Source organism: Schistocerca piceifrons, chromosome X (genome assembly GCF_021461385.2).
Source record: "Schistocerca piceifrons isolate TAMUIC-IGC-003096 chromosome X, iqSchPice1.1, whole genome shotgun sequence".
NCBI lineage: Eukaryota > Metazoa > Arthropoda > Insecta > Orthoptera > Acrididae > Schistocerca > Schistocerca piceifrons.
This window is the reverse complement of record NC_060149.1, coordinates 125,407,195-125,427,041: the sequence shown is the minus strand read 5'-3', so window position 1 is coordinate 125,427,041 and position 19,847 is coordinate 125,407,195. Positions and strand designations below refer to the sequence as shown.

The 19,847-nt window shown below is 42.0% G+C and overlaps 1 protein-coding gene and 1 non-coding gene across 2 annotated transcripts in view; one reads left to right on the top strand and one right to left on the bottom strand.

Annotated features, from left to right (window-relative positions):
- Positions 1-19,847, top strand: part of LOC124722210 (dynein axonemal intermediate chain 3-like) — a gene marked incomplete at its 5' end in the record, with an annotated part of 287,800 nt that overhangs the window by 135,249 nt on the left and 132,704 nt on the right. The window lies entirely within an intron of this gene.
- On the bottom strand, positions 7,988-8,094 carry LOC124723903. Its single transcript, XR_007006565.1, has one exon. It is a non-coding gene; the product is annotated as a U6 spliceosomal RNA (small nuclear RNA).

Below are 19,847 nucleotides of genomic sequence, written 5' to 3'. Positions count from 1 at the left end.
ACACAAAACTTTGTCAACATGTAACATCAGTGGTTTTTTACTTTATATACGTAAGAAGAAATAGTAGTAGTTTAAACCGCAATTTCCTTACATTCTGTTGGTGGTGACATGTTTCGCTCATCATAACCATCATCTAACCACAGTTAATTTAGCCAGACCTCATAAAGGTCCGCTGCACAGATCATCTGTACACTGCCAAAAGGTATCCGTCATGCATGCATCAAACCAGCGCCTAGATGAGTGCGGCTAAATCCACACTGGGGCTGACTAGCAGACCCGACTCTGAATGACCTGGGGTCGATACGAGATAGCGTCCGTCACCAGTCTTCAGACTGTGCATAGCCACATCAGTGTGTTAGCAGTTTTCTTGTTTTAAGGGAAATAAAACGCTTGGTCACAGTTCACTATTTAGTTATCTAACCAGGGGTTCTTCTTTGATTTATGAATTTAGCTAGTAAAAGTTAACTCTAACGTATAAAGTTAGTGTCTTGGCTAATGTTTATTATGTTTGTCAACTAATGGTTTAATAATCGTAGCGCATACCATTTGTTAATTGTCAAATCCATACAAATTACGAAAATGGATGTACATATACAATGAGGCGTCAAAGAAACTGGTATAGGCATGCGTATTCAAATACAGAGATATGTAAACAGGCAGAATACGACGCTGCAGTCGACAGCGCTTATATAAGACATCAAGTGTCTGACAGTTGTTATATCAATTACTGCTGGTACATTGGCAGGATATCAAGATTTAAGTGAGTATCAACGTGGTGTTATAGTCGGTGCACGAGCGATGGGATACAGCATCTCCGAGGTAGCGATGAAGTGGGGATTTTCCCGTATGACCATTTCACAAGTGTACCGTAAGTATCAGGAATCCGGTAAAACATCAAATCTCCGACATCGACGCAGTCGAAAAAAGATCCTGCAAGAATGGAACCAACGGTGGCTGAAGAGAATCGTTCAACGTGACAGAAGTGCAACCCATCCGCAAATTGCTGCAAATTTCAATGCTGGGCCATCAACAAGTGTCAGCATGCGAACCATTCAACGGAACATCGTCGATATTGGCTTTCGGAGCCGAAGGCCCACTCGTGTGCCCTTGATGCTGCACGACACAAAGCTTTACGCCTCGCCTGGGCCCGTCACCACGACATTGGACTGTTGATGACTGGAGACATGTTGCCTAGTCGGACGAGTCTCGTTTCACATTTTATCGAGCGGATGGACGTCTAAAGGTATGGAGACAACCTCATTGAGTCAATGGACCCTGCATGTCAGCAGGAGACAGTTCAAGCAGGTGAAACTCTGTAATGGTGTGGGCCGCGTGCAGTTGGAGTGATCAGTCTAGATACGACTGTGACGGATGACACGTACGTAAGTATCCTGTCTGACCATCTGCATCCATTCATGTCCATTGTGCATTCTGACGGAATTGAGCAATTTCAGCAGGACAATGCGACATCTCACACTTCCAGAATTGCTACAGAGGAACACTCTTCTGAGTTTAAACATTTCTTCTGGCCACCAAACTCCTCAGACATGAACATTATTGAGCATATCTGGGATGCCTTGCAATGTGCTGTTCAGAAGAGATCCACACCCACTAGTACTCTTACGAATTTCAAAAATGTGTGTGAAATCTTATGGGACTTAACTGCTAAGGTCATCAGTCCCTAAGCTTACACACTGCTTAACCTAAATTATCCTAAGTACAAACACACACACCCATGCCCGAGGAAGGACTCAAACCTCCGCCGGGACCAGCCGCACAGTCCATGACTGCAGGGCCTGAGACCGCTCGGCTAATCCCGCGCGGCTTTACGGATTTATGGACAACCCTGCAAGATTCATGGTGTCTATTCTCTCCTCCCCAACTTCAGACATTGCACTTCTGCGTGCTCGCGGGGGCGCTACACGGTATTAGGCAGGTCTGCCAATTTTTTTAGCTCTTCCGTGTATATTTACGTATGTATGCATGTTCTACAACTTCTTCTAAACAACTGGACCGATTTCAACCAAACTTGGTTCACAATTACTGTATTGACAGAATCACTATGGGGGTAAGATCCGCCCACCTATCAAAGGAGAGGGGGTGGGGGTGAAAAAGCAGTGTAGCCCACGACGCGCGTATTCCCATCGTTTAGTCAACCAGTATTTGAGAATGAGAGCACATATTTTAAAACCTTTACGAAACTTTTTCACGCTGACGACCCCACGACGGGACCGCACGGGGTAGCCGTGCGGATGCCCCCGTCGGAGGTTCGAGTCCTCCCTCGGGCATGGTTGTGTATTGTCCTTAGCGTAAGTTAGGTTAAGTAGTGCGTAAGCTTAGGGACCGATGACGTCAGCAGTTTGGTCCCATAAGACCTTACCACAAATTTTCAAATTTCCCCACAAAATAATGAAAGGAAAAAGGTTTGTCGCTTACTGAATTTGCGCTGTTCATGCAGTAAAACTGCTGCATGCAGCATAACGTTCTAATTTATTAATTCTTTACTACTTACTTCGTAACACATTTTGCAGACAGTATTCGCATATTCTTTCAGAGTAAGCCTGCCTTTTCCTCCTAATGGTTTCCCATCCTCGAGTATTTCACCTTTCTTCTTTTTCAGGAAGCGACGAAGCCTATCACCAAGTCTCTTTTGGATGTGGCTAAAACATTCGAACTTTTCTGTTGTTGCACTGTATGGATTTTTATCTGTTACAGCTTTGAACGAAGAGGAGTCCCCATCACCAACGTATTTAGCATTCTAACACCATACTGGTCCTCAGACCTGGAGAACATCCTCACAACTGCAGCAGCCTCCATGCTCCCACTTGAGCCACTATAATTTTTAGAGCATGCTACTGCAGACTTTTCTTGCCACAGTTTTTCACTGTCTTCATTGTTGGACATTTTCCTAGTTGTACACTGGTGGCAGTATTTAGACATAATTTCTACATCTAAAACTTTACCAGGGCCATTACCAATAACAGATGCAACTCCATACAGAGATGTGTGACCCCTTCGCATCCAGGTCCCATCTACAGACACACACAGGTTAGTAACATTTGTAGGAGGTTCACTGTCATGAATATCTGCCCCAGGATCTTTTTCTTTTTGGTTTATTTCCACCAATTCCTCCACTGCTTTATTCATAGAAACTTTGGCAGTATCATATACAGCATCAGACATTTCTTTATTTATTTTTTCAAACCTTGCACAAGGTGGAGGCATGTTCAGAAAACCACACAATAAATTACCTCCTTCCCTGCCCTGTCCAAAGCATGTCAGAGCATATGCTAACCTAAAATTGTTTTCGTAGGTACCAGTGACAGTATTTTTGGAAGAGGAAAATGAAAATTTATAGCCACACGAATTACACATTAATTTAAAATCGCAAGCTATTCCCATTCTTCTTTCTTCAACAAGAATCATGCATTCCGTATTTTTACAGCTAACACATGAACATGAAAACTTTATAGCCTGACAGAGAAGCTCTAAATCAATAAGTCTGAATCCAGTGGAATCCATATCAACATCACTCACGCACCTGCACAATTCTCCTGTCCCAAGTTTCGATGCTGTATCTGAGAGCTTATGTTCTTCATTTCGAGCCGCTTCCTCGTTTTGTTGGTAAACCGATTTCCACGAAACCTCCGTTTCCTAAACACAGTTTTCAGCCCCCCACTATGCATAAATCTTGAGTTCCACGTAATGGTTTGTGAATTCAACCTTCCACTAATATGATTTAGTATTGTCGGAACATAAATAAACCACATGCAAGAAAGTTTTCAGGCACAGGTATAGATGTCAGCCAGAGATATAGATGTCAGCCAAAGATATCGAAAGAAAATAGCCTTCAGGCTGACAAAAATTCCGCTGAAACAAGCAGTTTCCCAAGTGTTGGAAAAGGTGGGAGTGGCCGCCTAGTGCAGAGTTAATGAGTTTAACAATTTAAAGGCATTTCTAAAGCTGCTATCACCATAAAATTCACACTCAACATTGATTAAACTGTGTAGATCAAGAAAATAATATTTTTAAAAAATCGTTTTTTTGGACCAAAATCCATTACATCCCCCTTTAACTGGATGAACAGGAAAAGAAATAAACATAAGGGTAAATATGGCCTAAAATTCTTAATGTAAACTAAATGTGGTTTTATATACTAAGCTTACGATATGTCTGACAGAGAAAATATATAATCAATGTACTCTACCTGCATCAAGTGTTGTGCCTGAAGAGGGGCAGCAGTCTTTTCAGTAGCTGCAGGGATAGCGGTAACATCAGCCAACATGTCCTTGCTATGTTGGTTATCCAATGGCCGAAAGCAAGTGGAAATATCAGCTGTTACATTTTCCAACGATATACAGCTCTAGGTGAGTGGCTTAATGATAATGGTAAAATATTCAGGCGTTAAAAATAATCCCCAAATTCGGATCTCCGCACTGGGACTATTCAGGAGGATGATGAGGTCCTCAGGAAAACAAAACTGGCGTTCCATGGATTGGAGTGATGAATGTTACATCCGTTAACTGGGTAGACACTTTAAAGAATTTAAAAGGGGAAATGCACAGGTTGAACTTATATAAGTGGGAATCAGTGAAGAACAATGTCTGGAAGAAAAGGACTTCCGTTCAGGTCAGTTAAGGATAATCAATAAAACATCAAATAAGGTTCAAAATGGCTCTGAGCACTATGGGGCTTAACATCTGAGGTCATCAGTCCCCTAGAACTTAGAACTACTTAAACCTAACTAACCTAAGGACATCACACACGTCCATGCACGAGGCAGGATTCAAACCTGGGACCGTAGCGGTCGCGCGGTTCCAGACTGAAGCGCCTAGAACCGCTCGGTCACACCGGCCGGCATCAAATAAGGGTAATGCAGGATTAGGTCTAATAATGAATAAGGAAATAGCAATGCAGGTAAGCTCACACGAAGAGCATAATGAACACATGAATACAACACCTATCAGAGTAGTAAAAGTTTACATGCTTACTGGCTCCCTAGATGATGAAGAAACTGAAAGAATGTATGATGAGATAAAAAACACAATTTAGATAGTTGAGGGAATTAGATACTAGTAAAGGAGGAGAAGGAAAAATAACAGGAGAACGTGGAGTGGAGGAAAGGAATGAAAAGGGAAACTGCATAGTAGAAATCTGCGTCGAGCACATTGTTAACACGTGGCTTAAGAATGATCGTGTAAGAAGGTTGTCTACATGGAAGAGACCTGGGGACACCGAAACGTTTGAAGAGGATTATTTGATGATAAGACAGAGATTTCGAAACGAGATTTTAAACTCCAAAACATCTCCATGGACAGATGTGGACTCTGACCATAACGTATTGCTTATGAATTGCAGAATATAACTGAAGAAATTGCAGAATGGTAAGAAATTAAGAAGATGGAATCTGGATAAATTGAAAGACCCAGAGGTTGTTTAGAGTTTCAAGCGGCGTGTTAGGCAACGATTGACTGAAACAGGGAAACGGAATATGATAGATGCCAAATGGGTAGCCTTGAGAGACGAAATGGTGAAGGCAGCAGAGGATTAAACAGACATTAAGAAATGGACCAGTAGAAACCCTTGGATAACGAATGATACATTGAATCTAAGTGACGAATAGAGAAACTACAAAAATGCTACAAATGTAGCAGGCGAAACGGAAGACAGACGTCTAAAATATGAGACTGACAGAAAGCGCGAAGTGGCAAAGCAGGAATGGCTAGCCGAGAAATACAAGGCTTCTACAAGCATGCATGAGTATGCAAAGTATACGTCAAAGTACAGGATAATGAAAGAGACATTCGAGAAAAGGAAAGCAACTATCTGAATGTTAAAAGCTCAGTTAGCAAGCCAATACTAAGTGTAGTGACGCTGGCCAATGCAAGCACTCTTTGCCGTAATCACGCGCCTTGTAGTGATCAAATGGTTCTAAGCACTATAGGACTTAACATATGAGGTCATCAGTCCCCTTGGCTTAGAATTACTTAAACTTAACTAACCTAAGGACATCATACACATCCATGCCCGAGGCAGGATTCAAACCTGTGACCATAGCAGCAGTGCGATTCCGGACTGAAGCGCCTATAACCTCTCAGCCACAGCGGCCGGTTGTAGTTATCAGCTGGCACCGTAACATCACGAAGTCATGCATAGGAACCTCAAGAGTAAAATTCCCCGTACGTATCATTACTGCGGAGGAATCACACCAGACCCGGACAAAATAGAGTCAATTACGAAATTTTCCACGCCAACAACCAAGAAACAACTACGTGGCTTGCTTGGCATCGCAAATTTCTATAAACGATTCGTCCATGTGAAGAAATTAACTGCACCGCGGTTATGCCATCTCACAGGAAAAAACACGCCGTGGGCATGGAACGAAGATGAATTCCAAGGCCTCAAAACCGCGCAGATTAATGCGCCAATTCTTTCGCACCCCAACCTGGAGGAAGACTTTTGCATGGCGTCATACAGTTCCTACTCTGGGATTGACGTAGTGATTTTCCAGCGATATCAACAAGGGGGGGGGGGGGGGGCGAAGTGGCCGTGCGGTTAAAGGCGCTGCAGTCTGGAACCGCGAGACCGCTACGGTCGCAGGTTCGAATCCTGCCTCGGGCATGGATGTTTGTGATGTCCTTAGGTTAGTTAGGTTTAACTAGTTCTAAGTTCTAGGGGACTAATGACCTCAGCAGTTGAGTCCCATAGTGCTCAGAGCCATTTGAACCATCAACAAGGGGGAACATGGAGCACAAGAAAATGGTTCAAATGGCTCTAAGCACAATGGGACTTAACATCTGAGGTCATCAGCCCCCAAGACTTAGAACTACTTAAACCTAAGTAACCTAAGGACATCGCACACATCCATGCGCGAGGCAGGATTCGACCCTGCGACCGTAGCAGCAGCGCGGTTCCTCACTGAAGCGCCTAGAACCTCTTGGCCACAGCGGCCGGCTGTAGTGATCAGCTGGCACAATTTTTCTGCATAAGCTGTGTGTAACGTAAGTTGAGTATTGAAGGATTTCACTGTACAGTTAAATATTGAAGCCACCGAAGTGTAACTTACAGTCAGTCGTCTGGTAATCTCTTAGCTCCTTCCTTATGCGAATCCGAGAAATACATTTCAGTTCTGGAAGTGTCACCTGCTACGTTGATAACGAGCCTATCAAAAACAGAATCCACGAAGCCAGCCAGGCGCAGCATTTTCTCTTCTCCTTTTATGATGAGCCGTTCTATATCCCGTCAGCGTTCGGCAGTGACGTGTGAAAAAGCTGCGTGCGTTAGTTCCAGTACGTCTGGCAGCTTAACAAACAGTCTTGTTACTTCTCGGGCCGAATCCTGCAGCTTGGCTTCAGATCAATTCTGTTGGGTTCATATTGTAGCGGTACAGCAGCAAACGTAAAAATGCAGCATTTGTATGATGTGCTCGATGATGTGAATATGACTGTTTTTCATGTTTTCACCTCATGTTTTATACCTCTGTGGTATAAAACGATGGACATAGTCCAAATAAAGAGGATTTGGCTTATTTTTGCCTTAAAAAATTAAATTGTTATGTTTTCTTAATTTAAATAACTTTTATGAACAGTCTTCCATAAAACATCGATAATTAAGAATATGTAATTAGAAACAAGAACACGTGCATTATTCATAAAAAATGATCATGAGTTTCATAATTACGAGATGTAGGTATTTCAAATTGAACGAGAAAAAAATTATAGTAGGATGAGTTGATCCAACGCACGAACAACCGCATTAGGTTCACAGTCTGTTACGCTACCGGCTGTGCTTTTTTTTTTTTTTTTTTTTTTTTTTTTTTTTTTTTTTTTTTTTTTTTTTTCGATACAGTTCATTGGATTTGGTCTGGGAGGACGTCACAAGACATCCGTTCAAGTTGATCATAGATTTCTTGACTCAGTTTTTTATTACAGAGAGCCCGCAGCCCGCTGATCGGACACGCTGAGCTACCGTGCCGGCTGAAATATAAAAAAATGTGGAGCGCTTCACGATTTTGCGTGTCATCCTTGTGCAGGGGCCATGCTAATCTTCTCTGTATCGCTCCAATTTTAGTATATGTACCGTCAAAGCGAGTACGCTAGACGTGAAATGTATGCGGCTTTATTATCTACATTGTATAGAACGCTGGGAAGACTTCAGAACTGGTTATCTCCGAAAATTTATGAAAAGCTTCAAGAACAGCTTATTTCTCGGCACTTTTTAATCGTGTTCCACACGTGTGTTTCACTATGGACCAGAAAGCAGTCTCAGCCATTTTCATACTAAGCATTAACAGCGCGACAATCAGAGCACAACGATGCTAAGGCTGTGACTGTGCACGATTTTTGAAGTAAAAATTACGCAGCTAAAGTGTGATTAAGAAAAACGTTGATGGCTGTTAATACATTTGAATATCTTAAAGTTTCATTTAACATAACTTAGTACCGTAATAAGATATCTAATACATAAGTACGGCCTACTTCCAAGAGCGTAACAACACCAGTGTACGTGTGCTGCAGCTTCTCACCAATCATCGCGTTTGTGTTTGTTTACACCAGGTTTATTCTTATGGTGAACGGATTATAAGCACGCGTATAACCTCTCCCCGGTGTTATTCAGTCCGTACATTGAGCAAGCAGTGAAGGGAACCAAGGATAAATTTAGAAAGGGAGTTGAACTTTAGGGAGGAGAAATAAAAACTTTGCTGTTTGCTGATGACATTGTAATTCTGTGTGATACATCAAATTACTAGCAAGAGAAGTTGAACGGAATGGTTAATGTTTGAAAAGAGGTTATAAGACGACACCAAACAAAACAATGGTAACTAAATGTCGTCGAATTAAGTCAAGTCTTCCTGAGGGAATTAGAGTAAGAAACGAGACACTAAAAGTAGTCGATGAGGTTTGCTGTTTGGGCAGAAAAATAACTGATGTCGGTTTAAGTAGAGAGCATATAAAATGCAGACTGACAACAGTGAGAAAACAGTTTCTGAAAAAGAGAAATTTGTTAATATCGAACATAAATTCAAGCGTTGAAAAGTCTTTTCTAATGATATTTATATGCATTGGAGCCTTGTTCAGAAGTGAAATATGGACGAAAAACATTCGGACAAGATAAGAATAGAAGCTTGTTAAATGTGGTGCTACAGAATAATGTTGAAAATTAAATAGGTAGATCGAATAAGAGAAGGTGCTGAAACGGACTGGGGAAATAAAGGAAAGTATGGTACTTCCTGACTAAAAGAGGGGCTCAGTTCATAGAACACGTCATGAGACATGAAGCAATCGTTAGTTTCGTAATGGAAGGACGTGTGGGAGGAAGGGTAAAATTGTATAAGGAGGCCAACAGACGAATAAGGTAAGCAGTTTCCAGCGGATGAAGGTCGGTATAAGGAGGCCAACAGACGAATAAGATAAGCAGTTTCCAGTGGATGAAGGTCGCAGTAGTTAGTCGGAAATGAAGAGGTTGGACAGGAACACTGAGAGCTGCATCAAAACAATCTTCAGACAGGTTCGAATCCTGCCTCAAGCATGGACGTGTGTGATGTCTTTCGGTTGGTTAGGTTTAAGTAGTTCTAAGTCTAGGGGACTAATGACCTCAGATGTTAAGTCCCATAGTGCTTAGAGCTATTTGAACCACTGCCGTCTGGAAACATGATCGTCATGAAGGGGTGTAAGTGGTCTGCAACCAGTCATGGGGCTTTGCACGAACTCCACTGGACCCGTGGATACCAACGTGAATGTTCCGCAGACCGTAAGGGAGACGCCACCTTTCTCTGCCTCGTGATGACTGGGTGTTGTGTGATGTCCTTAGGTTAGTTAGGTTTAAGTAGTTCTAAGTTCTAGGGGACTAATGACCAACGATGTTAAGTCCCATAGTGCTCAGAGCCATTTGAGACGCCACCAGCTTTCTCCGTCCGGCAGTACAATGTCAAGGAGCTGTTGTCCCGGAAGACGACGGATTCATGCTCTCCATCGATATGATGAAGAAGGTATCGGGATTCATCAGACCACGCGACTCTCTGCCACTGCGCCAACGTCCAGTGTCGACGGTCATGTGCCCATTTCAGTCATAGTTGTCAGTGTCGTGGTGTTAACATCGGCACATGCGTGAGTTGTAAGCTGCGGAGGCAAACCGTTAGGAATGTTTGACACACATTGTGTTCAGACACACTTGTACTCTATCCAACATAAAATCTGATGTTAGTTCCGCCACAGCTTGCCACCTGTCCTGTTTTGTCAGTCTGGACAGCCTATGAAGTCCGACATATATAATGCGGGGTGAACGCCCACTCTCAATATGTCTGGACGTGGTTTTACTTTGGTTTCGCCACGTGTTGAAGACACCCAGCACAGCACTCCTCGAACACCCGACGAGTCGTGCAACTTTCGAATTACTCTTGCTGAGCCTCCGGGCCATCACAATCTCGGTCAAACTTAGATAGATAGCGCGCCTTCCCCATTCTACACACGGACAGCACGCTCTCTGATACTACATGCACCATGTGTGTGTCTGCCTAGCAGCCATTCCTCACCAGGTGACGCTGCTATCGCCTGGACGGCTTTATATCGATAGTAGGTCGGTGGTTATAATTGTTCTGGTTGACCAGTGTATGTAGTGAAGAGATTCGGTCAAAGAATTCAAACACAAATACAAAACAAACACAACACATCCAAAGTATCCAAAATTTAGGAAAACTCACAAGTCCCAAACCCACAAGTACACACATACACAATGGCAACACCACACAGAAACAAAGCACTTGGTACGCTATGACTTAATCACATAAAGTAACACACGGAGTGGCAGACATGCCAAAGAAACAGGGCCTCCATTTAGCATAAAAAACTGTACAAACTCTCCAAACTTTAGCCAATCAACAATCAAAAGGGTTAAATTCCAGGGATCAGGAACATACAAACTGGAATGTCAAAGTTCTGATGCAGTATACATAGGCATGACATACAAGAATATATATATATATATATCACTCAGTAATTTCAATGCACCCTGGTATTTCAGATTTACAACACAAATCATACCGTTATTTCTCTCAAAATTTAATTATATTAACTTCCACATATATAATACAACCACAATCATTATATTTTACTTTCATTAAAGGACGCCAAGAGACGAATATGGTAAGCAGGTTCCAGTGGATGAAGTTTGCAGTAGTTAGGCGGAGATGAAGAAGTTTGGACAGGATAGACTAGCACGGAAAGCTGCATCAAACCAGTCTTCAGACTGGAGACCACAGCAACAACTATCACTTTAGACTTACATGCAGTGAGACACCTTTGGATTTATGACTGTCTCACAAACTCGAGGCATGCGGTCAATCAGTTTTTGTAGGTATCTATATGATTCCACACATCCTCAACAATATTCCAGAGATGTTCCTTGCTGGATATATTAACTTCCCTGATACGTCTGTCCACTTCATCCAGACCATTTCAATGGGATTACAATCGGGGATTTGGGACGGCCATACCATATCATTCAGTACTTTCTGTTTTTCCTATGATGCACTGTAGTTCGTACAGTATGCCGACTGATGTTTTGGGTCATTATGCTGCTGTAAGGTGAACCCTTTCCACTTCGTATTGCATGATACTGAAGTATGCAGTGGTGCTGCTTCTGATCCGTACATCCTTATGTTTTCACAATGTCGCCAACTCTATCTCCGGCAAAACATCCACAAACCATAATAGAACCTCCACCGTGTTTAACTGTAGGTAGAACACACTGCTGGGCTACCCTTTCCCCTACAAATCGGCGAACAAATATTCTCCTTCTGGTTCCAAAAATCTCGAAATTCGATTCATCAGTGAATAACGCCTTCGTCCACTCTTCCGATGTCCAATTACGATGTTTTCTAGCTCATTCAGGTCTCTTCTGTTTATTTATGGGCCTTGGAAGGGGGTTTCTTGCTGTGACACAGCCTTTCAAGCCGGATTCAGTCAGTCTCCTTCTCACTGTTGCAACATATATTGATGTCGTGTTCATTTCTACCAATTCTGCACGAATTTGGGACGCTGTTTTGAATCTATTTCTCTCACTGGTAATTCTGATATATTTATCATCACTTTCAGTTGTTTTACGAGGTCGTCCTGGTCGTGGTATGTCCTTATTGCTACCTGTTGTCTTCTGATGGTGAAGGATGTATTGCACTCCCCCTATAGACACACTACACTGTTTAGCAGTTTGGCGAACAGATAAACCTGTTTGGCTAAGTTCTACAATTGCAGTACGTTTTTCTATGGATATCTCCCCTCGTGGAGCCTTACTAGCGATGTGCACAGTTCAGTGTCACAAAGGAACTGACGTGCAGGAACCACATGTTATGTATCGTAGCAATGCTTGCCGTTCGCTGCGGACATCACAACACTACAGGTAACAACACAGGTGCAGCAAATGCGGCGTCCGTCGGCAAATAGGTAAACAAACATATCCGATAGGTACATAACGTTTATGTACATAACATTGTTTGTTGGATACTATTGTATCTCGATGACCACAAAAAATACCATGACATGTGTGCAACTGTTGTACTATTCCTTTGCTTCCTCAACTGTACCCAGGGTATTAGGCCTTATCTATAGAGAAATAGATGTCATTTATTGGGTGTAATTAATGAGCGGAAGTATATATACAGGATGTTACAAAAAGGTACGGCCAAACTTTCAGGAAACATTCCTCACACACAAAGAAAGAAAATATGCTATGTGGACATGTGTCCGGAAACGCTAACTTTCCATGTTAGAGCTCATTTTATTACTTCTCTTCAAATCACATTAATCACGGAATGGAAACACACAGCAACAGAACGTACCAGCGTGACTTCAAACACTTTGTTACAGGAAATTTTCAAAACGTCCTTCGTTAGCGAGGATACGTGCATCCACCCTACGTCGCATGGAATCCCTGATGCGCTGATGCAGCCCTGGATAATGGCGTATTGTATCACAGCCGTCCACAATACGAGCACGAAGAGTCTCTACATTCGGTACCGGGGTTGCGTAGACAAGAGCTTTCAAATGCCCCCATAAATGAAAGTCAAGAGGGTTGAGGTCAGGAGAGCGTGGAGGCCATGGAATTGGTCCGCCTCTACCAATCCATCGGTCACCGAATCTGTTGTTGATAAACGCACGAACACTTCAACTGAAATGTGCAGGAGCTCCATCGTGCATGAACCACATGTTGTGTCGTACTTGTAAAGGCACATGTTCTAGCAGCACAGGTAGAGTATCCCATATGAAATCATGATAACGTGCTCCATTGAGCGTAGGTAGAAGAATATGGGGTCCAATCAAGACATCACCAACAATGCATGCCCAACGTTCACAGAAAATCTGTGTTGATGACGTGATTGCACAATTGCGTGCGGATTCTCGTCAGCCCACACATGTTGATTGTGAAAATTTACAATTTGATCACGTTGGAATGAAGCCTCATCCGTAAAGAGAACATTTGCACTGAAATGAGGATTGACACATTGTTGGATGAACCATTCGCAGAAGTGTACCCGTGGAGGCCAATAAGCTGCTGATACTGCCTGCACACGCTGTACATGGTACGGAAACAACTGGTTCTCCCGTAGCACTCTCCATCAGTGACGTGGTCAACGTTACCTTGTACAGCAGCAACTTCTCTGACGCTGACATTAGGGTTATCGTCAACTGCACGAAGAATTGCCTCGTCCTTTGCAGGTGTCCTCATCGTTCTAGGTCTTCCCCAGTCGCGAGTCATAGGCTGGAATGTTCCGTGCTCCCTAACACGTCGATCAATTGCTTCGAACGTCTTCCTGTCGGGACACCTTCGTTCTGGAAATCTGTCTCGATACAAACGTACCGCGCCACGGCTATTGCCCCGTGCGAATCCATACACCAAATGGGCATCTGCCAACTCCGCATTTGTAAACATTGCACTGACTGCAAAACCACGTTCGTGATGAACACTGACCTGTTGATGCTACGTACTGATGTGCTTGATGCTAGTACTATAGAGCAATGAGTCGCATGTCAACACAAGCACCGAAGTCAACATTACCTTCCTTCAATTGGGCCAACTGGCGGTGAATCGAGGAAGTACAGTACATACCGACGAAAGTAAAATGAGCTCTAACATGGAAATTAAGCGTTTCCGGACACTTGCCCACATAACATCTTTTCTTTATTTGTGTGTGAGAAATGTTTCCCGAAAGTTTGGCCGTACCTTTTTGTAACACCCTGTATATTATAACGGTGCAATGAACACATCACGCACTGGAAGTGTGAAGCAAACCATTCCGCATTTTCAGAGCATTTAATACACAATTGTCATGCCAGAATTCTACCAGCATAGAACAAGATATACAAATCATGTAGATAAATAACCACATCAAGGTGCTTTACACCAGCGCAGCACAGCTCCCATATGCAGATATCCATTGCAGAGAACAAAACGTGATAAACGACGACTCACTTATCAATACAAACTATCTGCTAAACTTAATAAAAGAAACGATAAAGTAAAAAAGCATCCATGCTGTGCAACAGAATTTCGTGTGGTAATAAGCAGAAGAAGAGCAGCTGTAAAAGGGAAAAAGAATGGGTGTAAAACAGCATCTACGATATTCATAAGTAGAAATTTAAACTATTATTACGTTATAGGGAAGCAGAAAGTGCCAGAACTGTTTACATTCTCAGTTTATAATTCCCCACATGTAAAACAAAGTAGTATAAACACAAATACGTACAAAATTCAGGTCACAGAAGATGCCTTGCAAATAATAAACTCGAAACGCGTTTGATAAGAAAAATTTGTTTTACTCTGTAGTAATCCAAAATAATAATTATCAACATAATATTGCTTGTTCATTAGTTACTGTAGTACTCATTTAATCTTCAGCATTGTTCTGTAGCACCAGATTTAGAATTATTCTGTTCTCTTCTTGTCTGAACTACTTGTCATTCATGTTTCACTTCTGTACAAGGCTACACTCCAGAGAAATACCTTCAGAAAACCCTTCCTAACACTGGAATCTATATTCGATGTTGTCAAATTTCTCTTCTTCACAGATTCTTTTCCTGGCACTGCCAGTCTACATTTTACAACATCTCTACTTAGACCATCATCAGTTATTTTACTACCCATACACAAAAACTCACCTAAAGCTTTTAATGTATCTTTTCCCATCTGATTCGCTCTGACTTGCCTGATTTAAGTCAACTACACTTTATTACCCTTGTTTCGCTTTTGTTAATGTTCATCTAGTGTCCTCCTTTCCAGATACTGACCGTTCCTTTCAACTGCTCTTCCAAATCCTTTGCTGTGTCTGACAGAATTAAAATGTCATTGGCAAAACCTCAAAGTTTTTTGTTGCTTCTCCCTGAACTTTAATCTCTTCTCCAAACTTTTCTTTGCTTTTCTTTACTGTTCAATGTACAGATTGAAAACCATTGTGGATAGGCTACAACCCTGTCTCACATCCTTCTCAACCACTGCTTCCCGTTCATGCCCCTCAACTCTTATAATCACCGTCTGGTTTCTTTACAAGTTGAATATAATCTTTCACTCCCTGTATTTTACCAATGCTACCTTCAGAATTTCAAACAGTGCACTCCAGTCAACAATGATAAATGCTTTCTCTAAGACTACAAATGCTATAAGCATAAGATGGTCTCTCTTTAACCTATCTTCTAATACGTTGCAAGGTCAGCATTTCCTCAAGTGTTCCCACATATCTCCAGAAGCCGAACTGATCTTCCCCAATTCAGCTTCTACTAGTTTCTCCGTTCTTCTGTAAATAATTCGCGACAGTATTTTGAAATCTTCACTTATTAAACTGATAGTTCGGTAATATTCACACCTGTCAGTACCACATTGCTTTGTAATTGGAATCAGCACATTCTTCGTGAAGTCTGAGGGTATTTACCCTGCGTCACATACCTCGCGCACTAGATAGAATTCTTTTGTCATGGCTGGCTCTCCCAAGATTCCCAAAACTTCTGAGGGAATGTCATCTATTCCAGTGGCCTTTTTTAGACTTAGATCTTTCAGTGCTGTGTTAAATTCTTCATTTATTTCCTCGTTCCTTCCTGTAATACAACCTTCAAGTTCATTACCCTTGTACAGCACCTCTATATTTCAGCTTCTTTTTTTTCCTTAGTACTGGTCTTCCATTTGAGGTCTTGATATTCATGTAGTTGCTACTCTTCTTTCTAAGGGCTTCTTTTATTTTCTTGTTTGTGGTATCTATTTTTCCCCTAGTTATACATGCTTCTATAGCTTTGTATTTATCCTCCAGCAATTTCTGCTTAGCCATTTTGCACTTTACGTCAATCTTATGTTTTAGACATCTCCATTTCCTTTCGCCTGCTTTATTTTCTGCAGTTCCGTGTTTCCGACCATTTGCCTAACCTACCACAGTTCTCACATGCTCATTCCTCCTCATATCGCTTTGCAACGTTATTCCCAGATATTTAAACCACTTGACTGTGTCAAGCAGGACTCTAGTAATACTGTATCGGAACGTTTCAGGTTTTATCTTCCAACTCATCCGCATTAACTTACATTTTTCCACATTTAGAGCTAGCTTCCATTGGTCACACCAAGTGGAAATTTTGTCTAACTCGTCTTGTATATTCCTACAGTCACTCAACTTCGACACCGTTCCGTACACCCTGTCGGCCAAATCATTTACGTATATAAAGAACAACAGTGGTCGTATCACACCTCCATGTGGCACTCCAGACGATACCCTTGTCTCTGATGATCACTCGCCGTGACAGCATACTGGGTTCGATTGTTTAAGAAGTCTTCGAGCCGCTCACATATCTGTGAACTTATTCCATATGCTTGTACCTTCGGTAACAGCCTGCAAAGGGGCGCCGTGTCAAATGCTTTCCCGAAATCTAGAAATATGGAATCTGCCGTAGTTCTCAGTATATCATATTTTCTGAAACCGTGCTGATTCGTGGACATAAGCTCCTCATTCTCTAGAAAGTTTATTATGTTCGAACTGAGAATATGTTCAAGGATTCTGCAGCAAATTATTTATCGCAAGATATTAGAAATGAGTCCGCGCTCGTGGTCTCGGGGTAGCGTTCTCGCTTCCCGCACACGGGAACCCGAGTTCGGTTCCCGGCGGTGTCAGGGATTTTTCACCTGCCGCAAGATGACTGGGTGTTGTTGTGTCATCATTCATATACATTACGGTCGGAGGAAGGCAACCGCAAACCATCTCCATTAGGACCTTGTCTAGTACGGCGGTGCGGGTCTCCCCCATCGTTCCCTTACGCTCTGTCAAGAAGCATGGGATTCCATTTTCCGTTAGAAATGACACAATCAATGCTTAATGGGCATTTCCTTACCCTTTATTAACATATTAATCCTTTCTGGCATACTCCGTACTAAAGCTTTACAAGATTTTTTTTCCGAAACATCGTTATCACGTGTGTTATCTTTTCTTTGAAGCCTTCCTGTCTTGGTTTTTTCTTTACGATTGCCCATAGGTTATTCTGTGGTGTTCATGTCACAAGCCGGCCGCGGTTGTCTCGCGGTTCTAGGCGCTCAGTCTGGAACCGCGCGACTGCTACGGTCGCAGGTTCGAATCCTGCCTCGGGCATGGATGTGTGTGATGTCCTTAGGTTAGTTAGGTTTAAGTAGTTCTAAGTTCTAGGGGACTGATGACCACAGCTGTTAAGTCCCATAGTGCTCAGAGCCATTTGCACCATTTCATGTCACAACTGTTCCCAGATCAGTGTAAAACTTCTTTCAAGAATCTGAATACAGTCTTTCTTTCATGGCATGGTGCACTGTCAAGCATAAAAATTACATCAAGAATCGAAAACCACTGATTTATTTGTGGTAACAGTTGGTTTTGCAGATTTTATTTGTACTTTTGCTGCTGCATTGCACTTTCAACTATGTGCATCTTGCCGGTTTCTTTAGCAAGCATGAACTACATGTTTCACACTCTGCCATGAGTACTTCTCCTGGTATTCTTTGGATGTACTGGTTGTTTTCCTCCATTATAGTAAACACAGATACATCACTGAAGCAAGCCTTGGTCATAAACACAAAATTTTTAGTCAGATTAATGAATGATGAAGTTGTATAAAAGCCCATCATGAAATGGAAACTTCGTGAGTGTTAACAGATTATCACAATGAACAGCAAAGAAAAAATGTTTTCTCAATTAATTTTAATTGGGTAACACCCTATGCCATTGCTATTGCATTCCTAAAGTTCTTTGGCCTAGTGATGTCTTGCTTTTCATTGCTGTGCTGATCCCGCATTTCTTTGGACGACAAGCTTTTAAATCATCTTAGAATAATGTCTTCCTAACGGCTATGGCTGGCGCTACGACAGGGGTCATTCATGTGGTGATAAACTTCAGTGGATGTCAGCCTTCTGTTTTTTGTGGACATTTTTATTGTTCTATGGGAAACGTTTCATTTGGCATTTACCACATCCGTACAACGAAATTTTGAGGCTGCTCGCAGTTGTCTAAAATAAATCACATTCCTAATTCACGTATTTGCTTTCATTGAGAGGCAGCGAAACACTAGCAACTTTTCTGGGTGAAATATCTTTCGTCTTATTCATAACTGAAAACTCAGGAACAACTGCTGATGTGTTCCCTGTGCACAAAACTAACAAAGTTATCAATATGATAAAATTAATACATCTGAAGTTAAGAAATTATCTTTCGACTGACACTTCGACTGATACCACTTTTTCCTGTTTACAGGAAATCTTACCACTGCTAAAAACACTATGCTCCAGTCAGCTGCGTAATGACATTACTCAATGACAGTCGCAGAGAAATTTCAAAGAAACAACATTTAATACGACTTCTGGGGATGCATATTACCGTCAAATGACAAAATACTCCAAAAATTGGTAGACAAATTGTGTCGAGTCTAATAATTTGAACACGTCTGTACAGATTAGTTTAGTTTGTTTGGCAATCGTCAGGGAACAGAGAGATTTCCACATACTTTGCACGAAGTTCTTAATAGAGTGCATTGGAAAATGGTGTGGTCAAGCAACAGCACTACAAGAGATCACACAGCAGAATGATCTGTGATGCCCAACGCGTAGATCACGACCTCAGGAGTCTCACTAAACTGTAAGCAATCGAGTTGGATACAACAGTGTCATGCACGAAATAAATTTTGTTGGATGATGGCTGCAAGGCGATTGTGATTTTGCAAGAGAATTTGAAAGTCTTTAGAAAGCTGAAAGTGTTACCATCATTGTGAACGTTTTGTGAGATTCAGAAATGGTGATCTCTCAAAGGAGTTAAGCTGCTGTTACTAGCGGAACAAATTTACGTCTTCATCGTGAAGGTCGCGGAAGAAGTAAAATAGGCAGATACAGCCAGTGCGTAGTCCAATTGGAGAAAACAGATTTACCTGTCACGCTTTTACAAATCGCCTCAGCCCTCGCTCTTACTTGGCTCACCAATGTTTCTCACAGAATCAATTGACAACTACTGTCCAGTGTCGGTACTAATGTGGTACGCTCGAATGATTTTGTAGCTTACTGAAAAACCGTTATAGGAACCAAAAAGTCTTTGAAATGGAGATATTCTCACGCGCTAGTAGCGCTACTGTGAGGATGTAAACCAGGTTTGCTTTAAATACTCGCTGTAACGATCGTGAGCGTTATTTACGTTTGAAATTTGACTTGGTGAGTTGATGTTAGTCAAGAATAACTATAAGGCGACAAAGTCGCCATTATCAACACCTCACAGAGTTTGAAAAAGATCGTGTAACAGGACTACGAGAAGCTGGATGTTTGGATGTTTGTTCTGTGATACTGCAGAAATACTTGACAGGAATGTAGTTACTGTACAT